The 16,778-nt window shown below is 43.0% G+C and overlaps 1 long non-coding RNA gene across 1 annotated transcript; it reads right to left on the minus strand.

The window, feature by feature from the left end:
- Nucleotides 1-5,802: 5,802 nt before the first annotated feature.
- On the minus strand, nucleotides 5,803-6,588 carry LOC311015002. The gene is made up of 3 exons (XR_014597314.1): nucleotides 6,512-6,588; nucleotides 6,166-6,331; nucleotides 5,803-5,977 (listed from the first exon to the last, which is right to left on the minus strand). It is a non-coding gene; the product is annotated as an uncharacterized lncRNA (long non-coding RNA).
- Between the last annotated feature and the right edge of the window lie 10,190 nt (nucleotides 6,589-16,778).

The following is a 16,778-nucleotide window of genomic DNA, read 5'->3' on the forward strand; positions in this document are numbered from 1 at the left end:
AATAAAATAAAAAAAATGTTTCTATTTTTTCTTCTCTTTTTTTTATTTGTCAAGTTACCCAAAACCTCTCCAAAAGTGGCCAAATGAGCTTATCATTATCCAAATGAATGTTATGTGACGTAAAACATACCAAATATAACCATTTAGGTAGAAGAACAGTCAAACCAAATAACTACTTTGCAAATAAATAGTCTTTACTATTTTAATTGCTTTATTTGGTAAAGAAGTGCACAATTGAACAAATAATAAATATGGCCTGAAAACTGGCTGTGGTGGATCAACATCTACCTCACTGACATCACGCCATTTGTCCTCAGAGCTGCTGGTGTAAGCAGTGTGTTGAGATCTGCACCCCTTCCTCTATGATCTCCCCTTCACACCTCTGGCAGCAGTTGGGGAGGCTTTGGAGACAGCAGCAGCAGCAGCAGCAGCAGGGGTTGTTTGTTGTTGTGGAGGTGGAGGGCTCTTCAGCGGGGGAGGTGGTGGTCTCTGGCTCCCAGTCCTCTAATACCCCTTTTCCACCAACGCGAACCTAGTTCAGGAACCGGGCTGGTGCCCGTGCTGGTTCGCAGTTGGATCAACTTGCGAACCGTCTGAGAACCTGTTTGCGTTTCCACCGGCTAGAGAGCCCAGAGAGCCACGTCATTACGTCACTGTATACGTCTGAGGTTTCCCCGCAGCGCTAATTTCAAGCATAGCAGACGTGTGTTTTCAGAAAAAGTGTGCAGAATCACGGAAGAGGGCTTGTTTTTTCCGGAAGAGTCTGACGGACACGGAAATACACAGCATCCATAGTTAGCCCTCCGTCGTAAAGCGGTACAAAGCGATAAAAAAACAATAAAAATATCTTCTTCAGAGACTCTCAAAGTAAAAACATGGCGTGTTATGGATGATTACCGGAGTTAGCGTGCTCGTGGGACTAATGAAGTGGCTACTTTTGTTTGTTGGACTCTTGCCTTTCTCTGGATACCAGGATTACCATGCTACATGTTGTTTTTTGACTTCCAGACAGCTCGAAAGGTAGGGAACTCCCGTCCTATTATTGTTTTTTTTCTGTGCACTCCTTGCACACAAGCTGTGTTTGCTTTTGATGTGTCTCCGTGAGCCTAAAATGGCTGGCTTTGTTCGATTCATGAGACTCACAGCTTTCAAATGATGTAGAACATGACGCAGACGCATTCAAAATAATATGACTTTCTCTCTCAACTTGTCTCGACTCCTACTTGACAACCCACAAGTGATCTGTAGGTTGAGACTTGGGCATTGTGGGTTGAATCAATCTTTGTATGTTTTTAGAAAGCATCATAATGGGCTTTGTGAGTGTGGAAAGTCTGAAACAGTTGAACATGTTTTATTGAAATGTAACAAATATACCACAGAAAGGAGCATTTTATATAAGAGAGTTTTAGATTTTGGAGTTCTGTCATTTTCAGGTAAATCTTTATTGGGTCAAAATGAGAATCACCACTTGATTGCTAAAGTAGTATTCCGGTTTTTGCAAGATACAGGGCTGTATATGAAAATTTGAAGCAATATTATCCTTAGAGTGATTTCCTGAGGAGGGCAGTAATATGCCCAGAAGCGTCTAAACTGCCGGAAATCCAAACAAAGTAGAAGAACCCACAAGCGCACACCGATAAGCAGCTTTTGAACCTTTTTTCAAAGCAAAAGCTCAGCAATGAAATAGAGAAGACACTAGTTATGAAAGAGGTCATGGTGGCAGTGTTTTTAGATATTGAAAAAGCGTATGACACTATGTGGAGCGAGGGTCTATTAATCAAATTGGATAAAATGGGAATCAGTGGGAGAATCTATAATTATATTCTAGACTTTCTATCACAACGATCAATAAGAGTCAGAGTTGGCAATGGAATTAGTAAAGAGTTTATGGTTGAAAGTGGAATTCCCCAAGGGAGTGTTATCAGTCCCATATTATTTAATATTATGGTTAATGACATATTTGAAAAATTAGGGCAAATAAATGAAGGATTGTTGTACGCAGATGATGCTGTCATATGGAAAAGGGGACGCAACATAACATACATAACCACAGCTATTCAAAAGGACATACAAGTGTTGGAACAATGGGGTATTGATTGGGGATTTAAATTCTCCATTCCTAAAACAAAGGTTATGTTTTTTTACCAAAAGAAGATCCCAGAAAGTTATAAAGTTCTATTATATAATCAATCAATTGAGAGAGAGAAGAAATTTAAATACTTGGGTATGTGGTTGGATGAAAGGCGTACATGGAAACATCATATAGAGCATGTTGAAACAAAATGTAAAAAGGTTCTAAATCTAGGGATGTCCCGATCCGATATTAGTATCGGATAGGCCGACGATATTAGCAAAAAAATGCATATCGATATCGGATCGGCCTGAACGGGAAAATCCCGATCCGGATTCCAGATCCAGTTTTTTTTTTAAACTCCGGTCCGTGTTTTCCAGCGCACCGATGTAGGTAATCCATTCCGTTTTTTTCCGTTTTTCCCCAAAATCCGGTCTGCGTTTTCCAGCACACCTAGCGCACACTGCAAAATTTTACGCTGTGAATTCACAATAAATTATTGGATACATTTTGCATGACTTTCACAGTAAGGATTACAGCAATATACTGTGAATACGTTAGTTACGTTAGTGGGTCATGCTAGGTAGAGTCGAGGTGAAGTCTGAACAGGTGAGTCTTGAGCCTTTTTCGGAAGATGGCAAATGACTCTGCTGTCCTGACATTAGTCAGGAGTTCGTTCCACCACTGAGGCACCAGAACAGAGAAGAGTCTGGACTTTGCTGAGCGACATTTGTTTGATTTCAGCGATGGTGGTACCAGCCGGCCAGCTGAAGTAGAGGAGCGAAGTGCTCGCTTCGGGGCATGAGGTTTGACCAGTGTTTGAAGGTAAACAGGTGCCGTTCCATTGATGGCCCTGAAGGCCAGTGTCATCGTCTTGAATTGGATGCGTGCTGCAACAGGGAGCCAGTGGAGGTCACGGAGGAGGGGGGTCACGTGGGAGAATTTGGGTAGATTGAAGATAAGGCGTGCTGCAGCGTTCTGGATACGCTGCAATGGTTTAATCGCAGAGGCCGGTAGTCCGGCCAGGAGAGAGTTGCAGTAGTCAAGGCGGGAGATGACCAGTGCTTGGACCAAGAGTTGCGTTGCATCCTTTGTGAGGAAGGTCCGAATCCTGCAGATATTGTAGAGGGTAAATCTGCAGGATCGGGCCACAGCAGTGATGTTGGGGGTGCAGGATAGTTGGTCATCGAGGATTACACCCAGGTTCCTCGCAGTTGACGACGGCAATACTGTAATGCCCTCGACAGTGACCGACAGGTCCATGCGAGGGCAGTCTTTCCCTGGGATGAAGAGGAGTTCGGTTTTATTCAGGTTAAGCTTGAGGTGATGTGCAGTTGTCCAGACAGAGATGTCAGCCAGACAGTCCGAGATGCGAGTTGCAATGTGAGTGTCAGAGGACGGGGGAAAAGAGAGGAACAGCTGGGTGTCATCTGCGTAGCAATGGTAGGAGAATCCATGCGATGTAATAACAGAACCTAGTGATCTGGTGTATAGTGAGAACAGAAGCGGTCCTAATACTGAGCGTTGAGGGACACCCGTGTCCAGAGAACAGGGTTTGGACATAGAGCCTTTCCATGTGACCTGAAAGGTGCGATTTGTCAGGTATGATGTAAACCAGGTGAGAGCAGAGTCGGCTATGCCAAGTTCAGCCAGAGTGGAGAGGAGGATTTGGTGGTTGACTGTGTCGAATGCAGCAGATAGGTCGAGGAGAATGAGAACGGAGGAGTTGGATGAGGCTCTGGCGTCTCGCAGGGACTCGGTCACTGTGAGGAGGGCCGTCTCAGTGGAGTGAGCAGTCCTGAATCCTGATTGATTAGGGTCTAGGAGGTTGTTCCGCGAGAGATAGGATGACAGTTGGTTGTAGGCGGCACGTTCCAAGGTTTTAGAGAGGAATGAAAGAAGAGATACAGGTCTGTAGCTTTGGATGTCAGTAGCGTCTAGGGTGGGTTTTTTAAGGAGAGGCTTCACGGTAGCTGTCTTAAAATCCGTTGGAATGATACCTGAGGTGAGGGAGGAGTTGATCAGGGTGGTGAGGAATGGCAAGATGTCGTGTGAGATGTCCTGGAGAAGAGAGGAGGGAATCGGGTCGAGGGAGCAGGTGGTGGCACGGTTAGCTGTAACAAGTGCGTGAACGTCTTCAGAGGTGAGGGGGCTAAAGCTGGTAAGACCGTCCGAGTTGAGAGTTGGGGGAGATGTCTTCTGGGAGGGAATAGGCGTGAATGAGGAGCTGATGTCATTTACTTTCTTGGTAAAGTAAGTTGCAAAGTCATCGGCAGTAAGGGAGGAAGGGGGGGGAGGGGTAGGAGGGGTGAGGAGGGAAGAGAACACGGAGAAGAGTTTCCTGGGGTTGGAGGCAGAAGAGTTGATCTTTGCCAGGTAGAAGGCAGATTTAGCTGCCGAAACAGTTGAGGTGAAGTCAGAGAGGAGGTGGTGGTAGTGAGCAAGGTCCTCGTGCTGGCCCGATTTCTTCCATTTTCTCTCTGACGCTCGCAACAATGATCTGTTGGTTTGCAGAGGTTCAGACAGCCAGGGAGGGGAGGGAGATGATTGCGCAGGTCGTGAGATTGGGGGACAGAGAGTGTCCAAAGAAGAGGAGAGTGAGGACATCAGGATGGAGGAGGCTTCCTCAGTAGGCATTAAGGAGAACTGTTCTGAGGATGGTAGCGAGGAGATAACAGTTGAGGAGAGAGCGGAGGGAGTGAGGGATTTCAGGTTGCGGCGGCTGGTGACCATTCGAGGCGTAGAGGGGAGGGATGTGGTGGGCTTCATGGGGATGGAGAAAGTCACAAAGTGGTGGTCGGACACGGTGAACGGGGTAACAGAGAGTGCCGAGATGCCACAGGATCTTGTGAAGACAAGGTCAAGTTGGTTCCCGGCCCGGTGAGTTGGTGGAGAGGGGGAGAGTGTAAGGTCAAATGCAGAAAAGAAGTCAATGAATTCAGATGAATGCAGCTTTCCCGGGTGGATGTTGAAGTCACCGAGGAAGACGAGTGGTGTGCCATCATCAGGGGAGCAGCTCAGGAGGGCATCCATCTCATCCAAAAAGTCACCGAGAGGACCGGGTGGGCGATAGATCACTATGATGTTGAGTTTGAAAGGAAGGGTGACAGAGACGCCGTGGAATTCAAGTGTAGATCGGGGTGGTCCAGAGGGAGGACCTGGTAGGACCATCGGGGTGAGATGAGGAGCCCAGTTCCTCCTCCTCGCCCTGTTCGTCTTGGGGAGTGTGAAAACGAGTAGGCAGTTGAAAGGGCAGCTGGAGTGGCAGTGTTTTCTGGGGTGATCCAGGTCTCTGTGAGGGCCAGGAAGTGGAGAGTCTGCAGGGAGGCATAGGCTGAAATGGTGTCCGCCTTCTTGACTGCAGACTGGCAGTTCCACAGCCCCCCTAGTACCTCAAGTTCCTTACCGGTGGAGAATGGTGGGCAGAGATTTTTGCTGTACATCACTACAACAAGGCCCTGTACTTTTACAGTGTGTACTGTGAATTCACAATAAATTATTGGATAATTTTTGCATGACTTTCACAGTAAGGATTACAGCAATATACTGTGATTTCAGTATTGTGATATTACAATGCATTGTTGTAAAGCACCTCCACCAACAAACAACTCTGAGGTAAAGTCAATGTTAGCCCAATGGCATATTTATTAACAAATAAATATTTTTCAACATACAGCAAATGTCAAGAAATTCAAGAATTCAAGAAATTCAACTTCCTAGTCAAACTTTCCAAAGCCATCTTAAAATGCAGAGAAATTGTGCAGAATCTTGCGAATTAACTACCTGTCTCACTATGATGGCCACTCAAAGTCAATAGGTTTCCTCAAAAGGGCGCTCACATGAGGGTTCATTGTTGTCCGCTCCTTGGTCTTTGAGCCTCTTCCAGGGTTGATGCCCAGGAAGCACCTGTTAATAAGCAAAGGTAGTTTCAGTTTTAAATAGATTTATGGATGAGTTCGCGAGATCAGGATGGTCTCACCAGGCTAGCCTCAGGTACCTCCATTGTCAGCAATTTAGACGTCAAGACAATCATTGAGTTGGAAGCCTGTACTATAATGTGAATTACAAGGTTAAATGAGATCTTTATACAATACCTTTGAATGAACTCCAGCGTCGCCAATCCAGCAGCAGGATACTCGAGGTTGAAGACTTAATAGCTGCTGAAGAAAGCAGCTACTCCGTGTAAAAACAAAGGGTGTGGGCTCATCACGACATGTCCCTCGATGGATATAAGCCATCCAGAGGGCTTCATCATGTCACCTGAAAATGAATAGATAGAACATCATGTGTTATGAGCTCTTTGAGATCTGCTTCAGATACAAAGGGCTATACAAATGTAATTTGTTATCATTATTATTATTTATTGTGGTGATGTAGATTTCTAGAATCAAAACAAAATACTGAGTTAGAAATGTCGATACTAGATCCAAGTAACATTACCTTGAATGATCAAGCAGGAGGTGCTGGGGCATTCTGGAGTACTAATGTCCACAGCAGTGGCACATAGCTGTAACATAGTAACACACAATAGCATGGATTTAACATTAAAGGATAAATATTGTTCATTGTCAGAGATAGTAAATCATGAAAGGTAATAAATGGCGTCTAATGTAATCACTCATTTTACATTTTAAATATTTGAATAAAAAATCTTTACATTTCAAGGATGTGTCAGGTGGTAGAGCTGATGGGTCAGGTGGTAGAGCTGGTGGGTCAGGTGGTAGAGCTGATGGGTCAGGTGGTAGAGCTGATCGGTCAGGTGGTAGAGCTGATGGGTCAGATGGTAGAGCTGGTGGGTCAGGTGGTAGAGCTGATGGGTCAGGTGGTAGAGCTGATCGGTCAGGTGGTATAGGCCCAGCAGCCTGCAGGTAGGACCTCTGCTGCCTAAACATGAATTTGCACTCCCGTGTGTTTTCTGTAGCTGTCAGGCACCACACACTGAAAGTAATAATAGGGGGCGTTAGTATACTGTTTTGTGTGCTTAACAAAGTTATACACATTCTCATACACATGCTCACATCCAACCAATTTACAGTGGAACATTGTGGTGCATTTAAACTAGTCACCTACCTGATCTATTTCTCCTCTCTTAGCCGGACACTGAACAGGATGGTTAGCCTGGCCATCTGATGACCTAGAAAAAAAGAAAAGAGAAATTACACATTTCAGTTTGAATGCAGATTATGATCATGAGTATGTTGTAAAAAACATGATCTGTACATAAAACGTAATGGACATTTTTGGAGTTGCATCACCTTTGGGTGTACTGCAATATTATCCCTAGCTGAAACTTGACCGAGAGCAAAAGCGTGTTTGCAGAATAGTAGCCTATCCATGCATGGCGAGCAGCTGGTCTATGTGGAATATCTCTAACGATGCAGGGAGCCACTACATGCCCCATAGATTAGCTAGTCATTAGCCTGCTTAGATCGGCTACCGTTCGGCAAAACCGCTTTTGCTCTGGAGTCAAAAATGAACGGGAAAGTAAGTGAAAAAGTTCGTGCTTAATGTCGCTATGTGTACTTTTCAGTGTGTTATGTTCGGCCATGTAGCCCCGGTTTGATATGAAGCTGAACTGGAGGATGCGGGTGTATTGTTAGCTTCGGCTAACACGGGTAACCCACTGTCTCGGTGCGGAAAGACCACTCATGAGAGGAGAATAGTGACGGCGACGTTACTCTAATATGCAGCAAAACACTTCCATGTACCGCCGCACGTGCTCACCCAGAGCAGACCAACCCCGCGAGCGAACATGACGACAACAGTACCACTAACAGTCGGACATAAAAGCGGAGCCTCCGCCTCGTCGCCGCCGCCACTCAGCTGTTGAGCCTCGGTGACTGCTGGGGTTGGCTGCGCTCTGACCGACCGGGAGCCGCTCCGTGAGTCGGTGTCCAGCTCATGGAGCCTGCTAACAACAGCGATTAATTAACATAGTGTAGAGTTATGATTAGCGTAATGCGTAAGTCTTTCCTGCTTCCTAGTGTTGCGTAGCCAGGTTTTCAACCTGCGCAAGGATGGGAAAGAGCGCTCGGATGCCGCGGGGAGGCTGATGGGACAGCCGCACCCCCTGCACCCCTAGTTCCGACGTCTATGCTAACGATTGTTTCTATGATCGAAATGAATAACGTTGTTACTCGACAGTTACAAGTATTCGAAATGGTAAAGCGGTAAGATTGACTATTTATTATTTAGTCTATTTTGTGTTTATTTAACCCTGTTAAGAATAAAAACTAAACTAAATTCAGTCCTTCACTGGTTCTTAGTGCGGTTCCCCCATGGTTTCTCCCATCACCAGAGGTTAATAGTGAACTACTGACAAGAAAAAAAGAGTATCCAGATGAGCAAAGCTTTGCAGCATATTGCCAGGGATATTTAAAAACATCATTCTATGGATATGTTAAAATATATACTGACGGATCAAAAGACCCGCAAAATGGACATGGTGGTTCCAGCTCATATAGGCATTAAAGGTAATGAGGAGGCGGATAAAATGGCAAAAAAAATGCTGAAAAATAAATATATAGGAATTAATGTTCCAATGGGAAAGGGTGAAGCAAAATCTATTATCAAATCAGTAACTGTACAAAAATGGCAAAGGGAGTGGGAGGCAGAATTTAATGCAAGACACTACCATAAATATCAGAAGAATGTGACAGGGAAAAGGGTTAATTCACTGAGTCTAAGCAGAAGGGAAGAAGTGGTCTATACCAGACTTAGATTAGGACATACAAGACTAAACTACTTTAAATATAGTAGGAAAGGGTAATGGTTTATGCATGGTGTGCCAAGACAGAGAGGATGTTGATCATGTACTTTTTACATGTGAGAAGTATAATGACAACAGAATAATCTGCCAGGAAATGGAAGGGGAGAACTCGATACAGGAGATTCAAGAAGAAGAGGGTTTGACAAGGGAGAGACTTAAAGCATTATTTATCTATCTTAATAATACTGGTTTAATGAAAAGAGTATAATTACTCCTTTTTTTCTTTTCTTTTCTCTGGTTTTGTTTTATTTGTTTATTTTGAATCAACATAAACCTAGAAATCTAGAAGACTCCACGACGTTCATGGCATTACACACTCCTGTACAGTTGGTGGCGGTATACTACAAAAATAGTCATCTGCCAAATAAAAGAAGAAGAAGAAGAATTTTTCGAAGAGCAAGGGCAGAACTTATTATAGAATACAAAACACAGTCAGAACACAGAGTATTAAGGGAAGAAGTAGAAGAGAGGAGGTAGTACTATCAAGACTAAGATTCAATCACACTGGATTAAATAAGACATTATTTTTATTGGGAAAAGTAAATTCAAATCTTTGTACAGTATGTAAGAAAACAGAAAACGCTGAACATGTAATTATGCAATGTAGTAAATATATCGGAAAAAAAATGGCAAGTTTAAAAGACAGGGTGAGAGAGGCAGGACGTGAGTGGAGCTTGGCAGGGATATTGGGAACTAAGGGCGATAAGGTGCGGGAGACACAGAGAGGGGTCATAGAGTTTCTAGGTAACACTGGTTTGTTTTATAGGATATAGCTTTTTTTCTTTTTTTTTTCTTTTTACTTCATTTTCATGATTACATTAAATAATATAATGTAAAACCATAGAGAACTAGACCCCGTTCTACATACTCCGGTTCAGTAGGTGGCGGTATGAACCTTACAGTTGGTATTGCAATCCGCCAAAAAACGCAAAGAAGAAGAATTTTTCGAAGCAGTCACGTGGGTGTGCGTGATTTGTTTCAATACAAGCTCCGAAGCAGAGGTAACATACCCGCAGGACGTCTTAACGGACTTTCACCGACCGGACTCGCGCCGTGAAGCGATCTCAAGTAAGAGTGTTTGTCTGGGCAGAGACCGGACAGCTGCCGTGCGTGTTTAATGAATCCCTCTCGGTGTGTGACGTTTACCGGACCGCCGAGTCCCGTTCCATGTGGTTGAGACCACCTCACCTTAACCCGCTAAGCTGTTTTTGTGCCGCGGCCGACGAACCCGGGTTCGGTCGCCGGGCTTCTGGGTGATAAAGGACAGCTGTTGTATGTTACAGGCAGCCAGGTTTCCCTCCTGCGGTCTTCTTTCCTCGTTCCTTTATTCCGTCTCCGCGGGCTCCTCCGCCATCTTGCCCTGCTGCTCCTCTCCCGCCTTCTTCACCGGAACCAAAGAGTATATAGACACCAAGAGGCGAATCTCAATGCATTTACATTTAGCTAAAAAGGATTTCAATCCGCCCGCTGGCTAAGTTAACCCGTATAGTAAACAACAGAGATACGTGCTGAGATACGTGCTAAGATACAGATTTGTGGGGTTTTTTTGGGAGGGAGAGAGGTAGTAGAGGGAGGAGGGTCAGCAGAGTCCAGGTGAACTCTGAACAACAGGGTCTTGGGTCTCTTACGGAGGATGGGAAGCGGTTCTGCGGTCAATGGAATGAACATCTGTGTCCTTTGGATTGAAAGTGACCGTTAAACTTCCCATCATGCATTGAGAAACTATTAGCGCCTATTAAATCTGTTTAGTTTTTCCCCAATTTCCCGTATATTGAGTAGCTGTCAGCAATAATAATTGTAATAATTGTCACGTTTGCCAAATCTAACATTATGTAAAACTGATTTAGAAAATAACATTTATTGTAATTACAAATTTGGGGTTATAACATTTTTTATTTTTTTTACCTGTGACTAAGTGCTCAGCTGTTTTACTAACATCTCCGTGTGATGTTACTGTTTTCCTGCAGACGTCCAGCAGCTGATGGCGTGTAAAGAAGAGGTTCCCTTTGAGCAGCAGGACTGGGGCTCCAGTCTGGACCAGGAGGATCCAGAGCCCCCACACATCAAAGAGGAACAGGAGGAAGTCTGGATCAGTCAGGAGGGAGAGCAGCTTCAAGGGCTGGAGGAGGCTGATATCAAGTTCCCAGTCACTCTTGTCCCTGTGAAGAGTGAAGAAGATGAAGATGATGAAGAGAAGCCTCAGTTCTCAGGGTTGGCTTCAGCTGCAGCCAGCAGCTCAACTGAACAGCTGAAAACAGAAGCTGGTGAAGAGGACTGTGGAGGACCGGAACCACAACCAGATACTGATGGCATGACTGAAGACTCTTCTGACATTGATGACATCACTGAAGACTCATCTGATGACAGTGATGATTGGCACGAGACCAGAGAACCTCAGTCAGGTTTAAAGGCTTGGACCGATGATGAAGTCCCTGACAGTGATTCTAGATGTAGTACTGGTGAGAAACCTTTCAATTGCTCCGTATGTGGGAAAACATTTGACTATAGAAAAAATATAAAGACACACATGAGAACTCACACAGGAGAAAAACCTTTTAGCTGCTCAGTTTGTAAGAAAACTTTCACGCAGGGAGGAAACTTAAAGAGACACATGAGAACTCATACAGGAGAGAAACCTTTCAGCTGCTCAGTTTGTCAGAAAACTTTCATGTGGGGAGGAAGCTTAAAGACACACATGAGAACTCATACAGGAGAGAAACCTTTTAGCTGCTCAGTTTGTCAGAAAACTTTTACAGAACGTGGAAGTTTAAACGCACACAAGAGAACTCATACAGGAGAGAAACCTTTCAGCTGCTCAGTTTGTCAGAAAACTTTCATGTGGGGAGGAAGCTTAAAGACACACATGAGAACTCATACAGGAGAGAAACCTTTTAGCTGCTCAGTTTGTCAGAAAACTTTTACAGAACGTGGAAGTTTAAACGCACACATGAGAACTCATACAGGAGAGAAACCTTTCAGCTGCTCAGTTTGTAAGAAACAATTCAAATATCTTCAAAGTGTAAAGACACACATGAGATTTCACACAGGATAGATGTTTCAGCTGCTCAGTTTGTAAACAAGACTCGGTGAAACCTCGTATCTGGCTGGACCGTGTCTGGTCAATGTAACTTATTGCAGATAAGTCAAACTTTTCAACTCAACGATTATTTTTTTAAACACCACATGAAATGAAATCCATCTCTCTCTCGACTTGAACTGTTTCTACAATCTGCAGCCCACCAGTCAGTCAACATTGCAACACTGTTGTTGATGAAGCAATCCAATCAAGTGATTTCCTTGCTGCATCAGCCCCGCTGTACGTCATACTGTGATATTTTGGTGTTTTCGTCAAGCCATGTGTGAATCATTCGTATAAATGCACGTTCAAGGCTTTCTTCAGTAGACCACGGTGTCGATCACAGATTTACTGATGCAGACGTGCGGCCGCATACCTTTCAACAAGTCAACTGCAGCGTCTGATGGACATGTATGAGGAAATAAAGCATATTACATGCAAAAAAGGAAATATGGCTGAAAGGAGCGTGGCAGACAATTATGGCGGACCGACTGAATGCGAAGCCTAAAAGTCTACATTTACTAACCACGGATCTTAACTGAAACCGTCATTATTGTACCATTCAAGCAGTGACTTGGTTTTTGTGTATTTGTGTGTGTAACCTACTTTATTGAGTGGCCTATACTAGATGGTCTGGCTTTAGAGCACATTATACTGGAATATCCGGGACCCTTATTTTGAAATGGAATGAACAGGAAGTGTCTTGTCTGTAATGTGCTGCTATGAACTATGTGAGCGCAATAAAGGAGTGGCCACACATGTATGACTTTATATGTTGCCCTTCTGACTGACTTCATTGAAAACACCTTTGAAAATAATAATGGTCACAATGTTAAAATAATAACAGCAGGCTGATATGTAGCCTACCTGTGGTACTTTAATGCAGTTTCAGAAAAATAAGGCAAAATACATGGATAAGAACATGGAATAACTGTCAAAAAGACATCGGTTTCTGATCGGAGTGACTGCTGACTGAACAGAGGCTGGACTAGGAAGCAGGATTCGGGCTTAGCGAGGGAACTTCAGGCTTAACTCTGGGTTTTCCAGCTTCTTTTGTCTGTCATTTGTCTGAATGCAAAATAGAATTCCACCACTAGATGGGAGTAATTCCCACACACTGTCTCTTTAAAGGTTGTATCTGCGATTCTGGGCAGAAACATAAATTATCACATTCATCTGTTTTTACCTCACGATCCGCTAGCTGCCCGCCCCATAAGCAGGCCGTCAAAAAAACGCGTCTCTCTCGGCAGCCAAGCCTACGAGATCGCAGACAAAAACAAATGGTACTACCAACACCTCAAAAGCAAAATAAACAGTGTTCCAACCAATCATGTTCATGAAAATGCGCGTCCATGATCATTTTCAAAACAGGGGAGGGAGGGGCTAGCTGGCTCTGTTTGTTTTGGATCTCGCAACGGAAGTGAGGGCAACCAGAATCGCTGATGCAACCTTTAAGTAATACAATGTTGAATGGGCAGCAGCTTTCTTCCTCCATGTTAGTATTGATGCATTCAGAGAAGATGGATCCCTTGAATCTCCAAACTGTGTTCTGAAAAAGGTCCTCGTGAACAACAACAGGCCACGTTTGTGAAGAATATATCGAAGCAGGAACTGAGAGTTAAACTCACACACACGTTTCTGGTCTAGTCCTCATGGGGCCCTCTGCTATGATCTCACTGTAAGTGACTTTAAAGTTATGGATTGTTATTTACATACACTTTGAAGGCACACAAATAGTATAATAATAACTAATAGATATCACCATGAAACTTCCCCAGTTGATTACTGACAGTCAGTCAATTATTTAGTTAAACATTTTCTGAAATACTTAAATATGCAATCAAGGCATTATCTAACGGCAACTTTTAGTGAGTTTAGCAGAAATCTCAGATGAAAAAAAAGAAAAAGAAAATGTGTTATGGAAGCTAAATGGAACATTTAAGAATTGATCAGTGTATGAAAGCTTTTTCCTGGAGTGTCTCATATACTTACATAGCAAAGCTGTTTAAAACCAGACAACAAGCATTTAAAACAAATTTTCACACTAATTGAATCAATAAGTGGTGTTAGTAGAATTGAACCTTCACTCACAACCTTGTGTTCGTTCACTTGATTTGATGCTTTTGTTTTTGGTCCAAACAAACGATCTTCATCTGGTGTCGACGTGCTGCAAAAACTGAGAGCTTTTCTTAAAAATACAATACTATGACTTATTTCATAACTTTTTTCAACGTACTTTACAATGACGTTTACAACATGCTATACTATGACTTTTTTCATAACTTTCCTTAAGAAATTGCAATTTTTTGCCTCTCCTAAATTTGTATTATTTTTGAGTGAAGCGAGTTAGCTGTGGCTCTGCTATTTAGGCCTAAAAGCTGAATGAAGCCACAGCCACAAGCCTGACCAACAACTGGTAGAAGGTAGATAAAAAACACACAAAAATGAGTGTTTAGCAGTGGTTTTTGTAGGGCAATGTCCAGACTGAGTTTGGAAACTCCAAATGGCCACTTGTTTTGTTTATTTCACCAATACTATAACTACTACTAATAAAAAAAAAATGTTTCTATTTTTTCTTCTCTTTTTTAATTTCTCAGGTTACCCAAAACCTCTCCAAAAGTGGCCAAATGAGCTTATCATTATCCAAATGAATGTAATGTGACGTAAAACATACCAAACATAACCATTTAGGTAGAAGAACAGTCAAACCAAATAACTTCTTTGTAAATGGTCTTTACTTTTTGAATTGCTGTATTTGGTAAAGAAGTGCACAATTGAACAAATAACAAATATGGCCTGAAAACTGTCTGTGGTGGATCAACATCTACCTCACGGACATCATGCCATTTGTCCTCAGAGCTGCTGGTGTAAGCAGTGTGTTGAGATCTGCACCCCTTCCTCTCTATGATCTCCCCTTCACACCTCTGGCAGCAGTTGGGGAGGCTTTGGAAACAGCAGCAGCAGGGGTTGTTGTTGTTGTGGAGGTGGAGGGCTCTTCAGCGGGGGAGGTGGTGGTCTCTGGCTCCCAGTCCTCTCAGATGACTCATCTGATGAAGGGCTGATCCACGGGACATGTCAAAGATCATAGTGTAATGGGAATTTTGGATGTTTGTAATTTATAATCAGAATCTTTGTCAGGTCAGACGATCCGCATCTCCTCTTCTCAACTGTTATGCTATGACTAAAATGAATGCTTGTGTACATTTCGTCTTTGTCTGTACATCTTGTCCTTGTAAGATAGGACGTGAACCATCTTTTGTCTACAGTATGATTCCTCCTCCTTAAAAGGGAGATTGCTGTTAGACTCAGGGTCGTTCCTGCTGACTGTGAACCTTCGCATCAGAAGGCAGGGGAGAACATTATTTTCCTCTGCAGACGAAAATACTTTGTTGAATAAACCTCAGACAAAAAGCTGATCCTGGTTGTTGATCTTTATTGGGCGGATTCATTTTTTCCACAACGATAGTAAACAATCATTAGCTATATTATTATTATTATTATTATTATTATTATTATTATTATTATTATATTACTGACCCTCTGATTGAGGTGCAGTGACTGCTATTTGACTCAAATCCCCATTGTCAGATTTCCCCTCTGCTGCAAATAAACACACACTATCTGCTCCCCACCCCCACTTTCAGGTAACCATAGTGATGTAAATTAGCACTAGGGTGCTAATTTAGTCAGGTCTTTACTCCCGGCTTGGCTGGCTTGAAATTCAATGGTTTATAGTAATATATAAATCATATATTGAATTTAATATAATCATTATTGAATTTTATGAATCAACATCATGAAAGTAAGTACCAAGCTGTGATAGTTGAATAACATCACCTTTGTATTCATCACATATCCTGTACATAAGAAACATATTCCATAAATTCACATGACACTTTTATTTTGGAAAATCAAGCCTATACTCCTTATTCATAAACGCATTAAATAATAATATAATTACATTTTTGAAAATGTATTTAGATACTCACCGATCTAGAAAAGCATCATGTCCTGGGACGAACATCCTCCTCCTCCTGTCATCAGCGCTGCAGCCGCTCCCCTCCTCCCATCGTCGCATCCCTGATAATTATTCATCACTATCGCGGGTGAAAAACTCTACGGCGTCTTCCAAAGTCTTTCCTTTTACTTTAAACATTGTAAAAACACTAAAAACAACCCAAAAGAAGAGTAAATACAAACCTTCTGTCACGAGTGAAGCGCTGGCTCGCTTGATTGACAGATTGTTCAGCCAATTCGGATCACAGAATCACGGAAGAGGGCTTGTTTTTTCCGGAAGAGTCTGGCGGACACGGAAATACACACCATCCATAGTTAGCCCTCCGTGGTAAAGCGGTACAAAGCGATAAACAAACAATAACAATATCTCCTTCAGAGACTCTCAAAGTAAAAACATGGCGTGTTATGGATGATTACCAGACTTAGCGTGCTCGTGGGACTAAATGAAGTGGCTACTTTTTAGTGATGTCCAAATGAATCTTCGTGAAGCATTTTCTTTATTTTGAGCCCAATAGATGGCGCTATCTGTTCAACAAAGGGTTGAAAGCAATGGAAATATATCGGCCTTCAACCATTTGTTGAACAGAGAGCACCATCTATTGGGCTCAGAAAATAAAGAAAATGCTTCACGAAGCTTCATTCAGACATCACTACTAATTTGCTCCATGTTGTTTTTGGACTTCCAGACAGCTCGAAAGGTAGGGAACTCCCATCCTATTATTGTTTTTTTTTCTGTGCACTCCTTGCACACACGCTGTGTTTGCTTTTGATGTGTCTCCGTGAGCCTAAAACGGCTGGCTTTGTTCGATTCATGAGACTCGCAGCTTTCAAATGATGTATAATAT

Source organism: Eutrigla gurnardus (genome assembly GCF_963514095.1).
Source record: "Eutrigla gurnardus genome assembly, chromosome: 1".
NCBI lineage: Eukaryota > Metazoa > Chordata > Actinopteri > Perciformes > Triglidae > Eutrigla > Eutrigla gurnardus.